We start from the raw sequence: 8,676 nt of genomic DNA, 5'->3' as shown, positions 1-8,676 counted from the left end.
CAGTCCATCAAAGCATGCAAATCAAGGCAGGAGGAACTAACAGGCATCTAGACACATCCACAGTCAGGAGCAGTGAGCAAAAGATTAATTCATGCATGCTGGTGCTCAGCTTGCTTTCTCCACTCTCACACAGCTCAGGATCCTCTGCCCCTGGAATGGTGTCACTCACAGTAGGTGAGTCTTCTCACGTAAATTAATGTAATCAAGATTATCTCCTGGGGCTGGAGAAATGGCTTGGTGCTTAAGAGCACTGGCTGCTCTTGCAGAGGACCAGGGTTCAATTCCTAGCACCCATATGGTGGCTAATATCATCAGTAACTCCAGTTCTAGGGGATCTGATGCTCCTCTTCTGACCTCTGTGGCGTTGCATGACAAGGGTGCACTTACGTGCATACAGGCAATACACTCATACACCTAAAATAATAAATAAAATATTTTTTAAAGATAATCTCCCACAAACGATACTCCTAGGCCAAGCTGATCTAGGCAATCCCTCATTGAGATTCTTCCCAGATGATTCTAGATTGTGTCAAGTAGACAAAACTGTCACACCATGTGTCAAATAGGTTTCAAGCAAAGGAAAATTCCAGTTTTCTAAAACTTAAAGGAGATTTAGTGGATTATGTAGCTGAAAAGTTCAGAAGCAAAGCAAACTTTAGAAGTAGTTGATTTAAGCTCTGTAATCTATCAACTAATTTCACTCTTTTGTATAAACTAAATTCTCTTCTGGCTTCCTTCATCACTGCAAAATAGTAGTAACTTTTCTAGATGTCACACTTGCATACCATGAGCCACCAGAAGAACCGAGTCATGGAATTACCCTTAGGAGCATAGACTAGATGAACCTTTATCATTTTCCTACCGTCAACAGGTAGGGCTAGTGTGTATCTGACTGAAACTGCGAGGGTAATGCCAAATAAGGGAAGGGGCATTCCTCACAGTGAAGTCTAGATACTGTTAGGGACATGGAAGAAAGGATACTGAAACTCATACAATAATGAATGTTGATTACCCTTCATGTGAGCAGAGACTAAATCTCTGATGTCTAGTACTATGTTCAGCATATAAGGAAATGCTCAATGAAGATTCATTAGTGTGGTGGTGCATGCCTGTAATCCTAGCATTCCAGAGGCTGAGGCAACAGGATTGTGAGTTTGAAGCCAGCATGAGTTACCATGGAATGAACTCTCTGAAACCAAGACTATCCCTCAAAAAACAAGTAACAACAGCAGCAACAGCAACAACATTATCTGGAAAAGAATTGGTTCTCAAAAATGATGGTGGTACAAGTGTGAGGATTGGAGTTTGGAACCTCCACACCCACATAAAAGCCTGGTGAGTATTTTTTTGTAATCCCAACCCTCAGGAGGAGACAGATTTGTGAGGCAGGCTGGCTAGCTAAATCAGCCAAATGGCAAGCTCTGGGTTCAGCAAGAGATTCTGCCTCAGGAAAATAAAGCAGAGAGCAATCTTGGAAGATTCCTGTTTGAGGTCCAGGTTCCAATGTCAGGAAAGGAGGAGGGTCACCACAGGCCTGGAGGTTGAAGAGATTTCAAGGAACTACAGACAGGTATGATATACTTTATTCACCAGGACATAGGCTGTTAGGTAGGCAGCTGCTGCCAGACACCAAAGTACATACAGGCACACATAGACTGAATACAAGTGAGCATAGGTACATAGGAGGTAGGCATATAGACCTACACACACACACACACACACACACACACACACACACACGGAGGCAGGCTGACAAAGGTGAAGGTTCAGGCCTCTGATCTCAAGGTCATATTTATAGAGAATCACATAAAAGTGGCACCCTGCCAAAAATACTTAGTCCCTGTACATCTGATGTCAGCCATTTTGTGCTAACTCATAGCCCTCTAGAAGTCTAGCACTAGCCATCTTGGCCTATGCTAGATACCTATAACAGCACTATGTTATCTAAACATAAACCAGCCCTTACAGGCCCCTGTTCCTTACAGTGTGACACCAACTTTTGGCCTCCATATGTGCATGTCCATCATGCTCACAAAATAACAGCAACAATGAAAGATAGCCATCACCATGATTATTGCTGTTGAATCCTGTTAACAGGTGGTGCAAACAGGGGAGAGTCTGAAGACTGCTGACAGGAGGTTGTGAAAAGTAAAAGCAGGGTTTCACTATTTTGCTTTCCAAGGATACAGATGGAGGTGAACATGCTATAGCATCAGCAGAGGATCCACTGGAGACTCTGTAGCTCTCTGCCTAAACGTTCTCCTGCAAAAGAAGGATTTATAAAATCTTTTCACCAAAGAAGGCCACCATTTCTCTAAATCCATCAAGTCTTATAAGTGACTCCAAGGGAAATAACAGTGCCAACAAAATGGAAGCTAACAGTATTTTAAGCCAAGCCACGTTTCCATTAATCTGTGTAGCCCTCCAGATGAGGTTTCTGAAAGTAGGCCTTTCTTTCACCCTTCCCTAGCCCCAGAACCAGGGCATTGTCCAAAGCAGCATACTTTCCCAACTTATCTGTCATGGTTACAGAAACTTCATATTTTCCCAGGAAGAGGAGGTAGTGACTTTGCATAGTGCTAACTTAGGGACCCAAGCTGGTGTTTTTTACTAAAGCAAACATACTCTGGGCATTATTGTTTATTCTAGAGTCAAGATGAAGAACTGTAGCAGGCAGGGCTCGTCTAGTCAGGAAAAACAGGATTCTATCTCCAGAACCTGCTGAATGCACACCCTGGATTGGTTGGGTGTGTGCTTTCTTGTTGTTTTTGTCTTTTTTTATTTTCTGAGAGGAAGATACAAGAGGAACAAATTATATTTTTAACTCACTGCTCAAAGGCAAGCTTTGAGGTCTATAAAAGCCTTGTGGTCTTATAGCTGTGGCACCCATGAACTTAGCCAGAAAGATTCTAGCACTATGTCTGCCTGCTATTGGTAAAGCCAGAAGTTGACTTTTGTCTAGTGCTCTCAAGGCTAGCAGAAGCTAGGTTTACTTAGGGTTAGGTTCTACCTGAGGAAAGTTTTATCACTCTGACATCAAGTTCAAATGGTTCAACATCACTTCCTAAGATGTTTCGTGACTTGCCTTCTTCAAAACATTGCTTTCATTGCCCACCACTTTCTTGGTACATGTTATCATCCAGCCATGGTTTTTGTTTTTGTTTTTGTTGTTATTATTATTATTATTATTTGTGTGTGTGTGTGTGTGTGTGTGTGTGTGTGTGTGTGTGTGTGTGTGTGTGTATGTGTGTCCTGGTTCACTTCAGTTGCCAACTTGACACACCTGGGAAGAAAGAACCTCAATTGAGAAATGGCCTCCATCAGATTGGCCCGTGGTGATGTTTGTGAGGCATTTTCTTAATTGCTGAGTGATAGGGGAGGGCCCAGCCAACTGTGAGTGGTGCCATTGCTGGGCAGGTGGTCCTTGGTTGTATAAGAAAAGGAAACAGGCTGAAGGGCTGGAGAGATGGCTCAGCAGCTAAGAGCACTGACAACTAGAGGACTAAGGTTCAATTCCCAGCACCCACATGGCAGCTAACAACTGTCCATAACTCCAGGTCCAAGGGCTCTGATGCCTTCTTCAACACAGGTGCACACAGGCAGGCAATACACTCATATACCTAAAATAAAAATAAGAAACTTTTTTTTTACGAAAAAGAAAGACTGAGAAGAGCAAGTCAACAAGCAGCATTCCTCCGTGATGTCTGTTTCAACTCCTGTCTCCAGATTCCTGCCGGACTCCTTTCAAAGATGGACTGTGCCTCCCTTAAAAGTGTTAGATGAAATAAACCCTTTCCTCCCCAAGTTGCATTTGGTCATGATGTTTATCACAGCAATAGAAAAACCAAAGTAGGGCAGTGTGTTTTGTTTAAGGCAAATTTTCGTGTAGCCCAGGATGGTCTCAAACCTCTGATCCCCCTAACTATACCTCCAAAGTGCTGGGATCATAGGCCTGTGCCACACACCCTGCCCAGACTTCTTTCAGTTCTTCAGCAGTCAGTCCCTCTCTTGCCTCTGAGCATTTCTACTTCTTCCAACTTCTACTCCCTTCTTTGTCAGTGAAAAGCTCTACTTGTCCTTCAGCTTCTTTTCATTGCCTTCCCCTGACCCCCTGACACAACTCAGATACTGCTTCAAATGCTCCAGCAGAGCATGTACAGCATGATCTTGCTCACACACACTGTATTCCCAGGCTCATCACTGGGCAATGCACAGAGACAGCAGTAAGTATCTCTTGAAAGAATGAAGTTAGATGTGGTAGCACAGGCTTGTAATCTCAGCTGTTCAGGAGGCTGAGTCTAGAAGACCACAAGTTCAAGGCCTTCTTGAGATACAGAATAGGTTTAAGGTTAGCCTGGTCAACTTAGTGAGATGACTGTCTCTAAATAAAAGTAAAAAGACGACTGAAGTTATAGCTCAGTAGTAGAATACTTGCCTGCTAATGTGCAAGGCATTAGGTTCAACATCTAGTACCAACCACCCCCACCCCACCTACCCCCTGCCGCCACAAGTAACTAGCCAGATGAGTGAGTTAAATGGATGAAAGAGCCCTGTCTTCCACTAACGATGGATCAGAGGTCCATTTTTAGTAGGGACTTAGAAGGGAAGAGGTACTTCTGGTCCTTAGATTAAGTGTCTAAAGGTTATGGGAAAGTGCTTACTATTTAAAATAAAAACAGTTGGATGTGCTGGTCCACGCCTTTAATCCCAGTACAGATCTCTGTGAGTTTGAGGCCAGTCTGGTCTACGTAATGAGTTCCAGCCCAGTTGGAGCTATAGGGAGACCCTGTCTCAAAAAGACCAAAATTAATATTAATAATAATAATAACAACAACAACAAACTCAACCAAAATAAAATAAATCACAATGACTTGATTATACTGAGCCCAAATAGGATGGATGCACAGGGTCCTTAGTTTCAAGGTCACATCATCTAGCCTACTCCTAAGGATGTGATCCAGGCTTCTCAGAAGGAGACCCTTAGGACTATATCACACATCTCATTAATGTCAATCTTCAGATGTCTCCTCAAGGTGTCCCACAAGAGAACTGGATTCATAAGATTGACTCACATCCCTTTCTGAACAGGTATCAAAACCCTATATTTGATTGGAAGTATAGGAGGCTACTGTGGGTATATGTGGCAGACAGAGAGGCCAAGACTAGGTATGAGGCCTACTTATTAACCACATGGCAGATAACAATGCCAGTGGAAGAACCAGGCAGGAGTCACCCTTATCAAGAGGCACAGCAGCCTCAGTCAGACAACAATAGGCATCAGGATTTCCAATCAGAACCGTGGGGAGTTCAAAGGTGTTCGTGCATGGTTCCAGCAAGAAAGTCAAGAGGAAGTTCCTGACTATCAGACTTGAGTTTGGAGGTAAGAGTAAGATATGTCGGCACTGTAGTCTGCAGGAGAAAGAAGCCAGAAGCAGGTCAGACTCAGGTGAGGGAAAGCTACCATACTGAGGAACTGGCCTCCTTTGAGTGGTCAGCAGTGAAACATGGTGGGCCTGTGTAGAAAGAGCCTAAAAATGTTGTGAGAGGTACAGTCAGCAGACACAGTCACTAGATACCCAGGAAGTCAGAGAGATTAGAAATGAGGGGGAGCTGATCCTAGGATAGAATCATCTTACATAATTCCATACTGGGGTGTAGTGGCTTCCATTGGGAATATGGACGGTATGAAGATCCTAGAGCTGTGAGTGCTCAAGGGTGCCAAAGTAGCTCTGGAATTCAGGGTAGTCATCTTGTAGAGAGCAAGTCACCAATAATGATTCATCCCAAACACATGGTGGGAAGAGGTCTTTCAAGCTATGTGTCAGAAGAGGAGGCTAGGAACTCCTGTGTGGGGATAGTATTAGAGATGTGTGGAAAGGCAGCTCTCTTCTCTTTGCCTTTCTTTTTTTTCAGTGCTGGAGATGGAACCCAGAGCTTTGCCCATGTTAGGCTAGTATTCTACCATGGCACGACATCTTCAGCCTGGGTAAGCAACTTTGAAATGGAGTCTAGAATGGAGGAAGGATGTAAAGGTACCAAAGGAGCTAAATTTTGAAAAATAAGTTAATCTCAAGATCATTTAAGCATCAGAAGATCATTCAAGCATTTAGGGACTAGCAACAGGGCCTCTGCAGTGGTTGAGGGTCTAAAGGAAGCCTAGGAATGTCTTAGGCTCAGAGAGGGGAGGCACTAGGATTTACTGATTTGTGTAGGACCTCATACACTACTGGGTTATAAGAGATCTGACTCTAACAGAGTGTGGCGCCTGTGACTGTTTGCAACTGATAACAACCTGGTCCCATCTGACATTCATATGGGTGGTGATAGAAAACTCATGATCATCCAGGCTTGGTGGTGCATGCCTTTGAACCTAGTACTTGGGAGGTAGAGTCAAAGGTAAGCAGATCTCTGTGAGATGGAGGCCAGCCTGGTCTACATAATGAGTTCCAGGCCAACTGGGGTTATGAGACCCTGTCTCAAAAGAGCAAAAAGCAAAGTCCATTAGCCATTGAGACCTTATGTCCCCAGGTGTAGAACAATGAGCTTGCAATGAACCTGCAATTCCCCTACTAAAAGATTTCTGCTCTGAATATTTCCATAATTTTGTTTCTTTTGGAGTCATAAGTTTAGGTTTTAAAATACTGTTCAAGAAAGTATTCTTTCAAAAGATAACTTTAATCAGATTGCACTCCTAAAATCTGTAAGAGAGCAGCAGCACAGAGAGAAGGTGAGTCTGGTTAAGTCGCAGAAGGAAGAATCGGTTTACATACTTACTTGGCAGGGGAGATGCCATGATCACAAAAGTAGTTCTCCTGGACAGAGGCACATCTATTTGTGCTGATCCCTGTGATTTCCCCAAATGTGGGAAACCTGACTGCATAATCTGTGGTAGTGGGGGACTGCATTCATATTCTCCTTTATTTAAAAAAAGAAAGAAGAAATTGTTTACTAGGATGTACTTGAGGAAGAAGAGTCATAACTTTTTTTGTCTCTAGAAGGTAGCTTGGGGTAAGTAAAGAAGGAAGAAGTAAAGAAGGGGCCCTCTCATGGGCTTGCTAGGTCATGCCTTCAGAATAGCATTTTCTCTTCTGTCTGTCCTACTGCCTTTCACCTCGACCTGTTCCCAACTAGTTCTTTAAGACTCAGCTTAAACCTCACCTCCTTCCCAGACTTATCCAAGAAAAGTTAGAAGCTTTGTCCTTTCGGCTCTCACTGTTGATTTGTTCATAGATAGAAACATCCCACAGACTATCAGTTCTCACTCATCCTCCCCCTTTTTTCCTTAAGTGCCCCCACCCACCTGCAGCACTGTGGATCCAACAATCAATTTCCCCAAATCAGGAAAGTAGGTTCCTTTTATAATTCTCTAATTGACCTATTGTCCAATTAGTTACTAAGAACTAGAGGTATTTTTGACCCATTCTGTCTTTTCCCCAAATTATACCAAGTTAACCAAGTTTATCCAAGACTGTGCAGACCATTTCACTAAGGTTTCTGGTTCAAACAAACCTGACAGGATCTAAACCATTGAAAATCCTCTGAATAATGTAGAAAGGATATTTTACTAATTACAGAAATTATATAAACTAAAAATAAAATCAAAAGGGCGACCAGGAGAATTTGAGAAACCTTGTTACACCATTTTACATACACTGTGCAATAAAAAAAAAAAAAAAAAACCTAAGAAATCATCGAGTGGGACGAAATTTGGGGGAAGGCAGCATTCTCTTGTTGATACTATGGCAGACTGGCCTAATGCTTTAAGAACCAGATTTGATATTCTGTAATCCAATTCCTAGAAATTTATCCCAAAGCAAAACAATAAAAAAAAAAAGAAGAAGCACCATCCTCGGGCCTCTTGGGGTAAGTCTATAGCACAACTCTCACGCGGGGACTCCCTAAGGCATATTCACCCTTCCATCCCTCCCGCCATTCTATACTCCTAGTTTGGGCCCTGCGCCATTCCTAGACTTGGGGCCCCAGATACCTGGGGAACCAATATTGCTTCCTGATCCTTCTCACCCAGACCAACTCAGTGCTTTTCTTGGGCCCCAGGAGCACAGCTTCTGGTCCTGGCCCCGCCCTCACCTCCCTCTACTTCCCTGGTCCTGGAACACCCGTCAGCCTCTTTCTGGGGCTGACAGCCTCTTTCTGGGGGTCCGAAGCTTACCTTTACTCTCCCTGATGCTTTGCATCCAGTACAACCCAGCTACTCAATCCACTCCCTGGGAAATCTTGGGGCTTCTTCCCGCCCCATCTGCCTTTGCATCCCTGCATAGCGCGGCCACGGCCAGGGTCTCAGGTCAATCCAACACCCAAGTTCCTGAGGCCAAAAGCATTCTTAGAAGATTCCAGACCTAAGGAGAAAGTCAGAAAGCTTCTGATCCACATTGGAATTGGGCCACCATGGAACTCCTGAATACAAAATCAATCCGGCCTCGACAATATAAAATCAAAAGAGAGAACCAGAAGCTTAGACGAACCAGCTCTTCATACCCAAAAAGTAAACCACAAAGACACATAAAGCTCAAAAAAAAGAAGCAGAACTAAACTTGAAAGCCTGAGTATCACACAAGAGTCAGAAACTACAAAAGAAATTCACATGTCAAAATCACAGAGAAAAAATAATAACATGAAAAACCAAAATAACATATCCCCACCAAATACCAGTAATCC

General features: G+C 43.3%; 1 pseudogene; it reads left to right on the top strand.

The window, feature by feature from the left end:
- Positions 1-6,766: 6,766 nt before the first annotated feature.
- On the top strand, positions 6,767-6,920 carry LOC115068807 (annotated as a pseudogene).
- Positions 6,921-8,676: the final 1,756 nt, after the last annotated feature.

Source organism: Nannospalax galili, unplaced genomic scaffold (genome assembly GCF_000622305.1).
Source record: "Nannospalax galili isolate Female #2095 unplaced genomic scaffold, S.galili_v1.0 scaffold128, whole genome shotgun sequence".
NCBI classification, from domain to species: domain Eukaryota; kingdom Metazoa; phylum Chordata; class Mammalia; order Rodentia; family Spalacidae; genus Nannospalax; species Nannospalax galili.
Note: the sequence above shows the minus strand (reverse complement) of the source record. Positions and strands in the feature narration are given on the sequence as shown.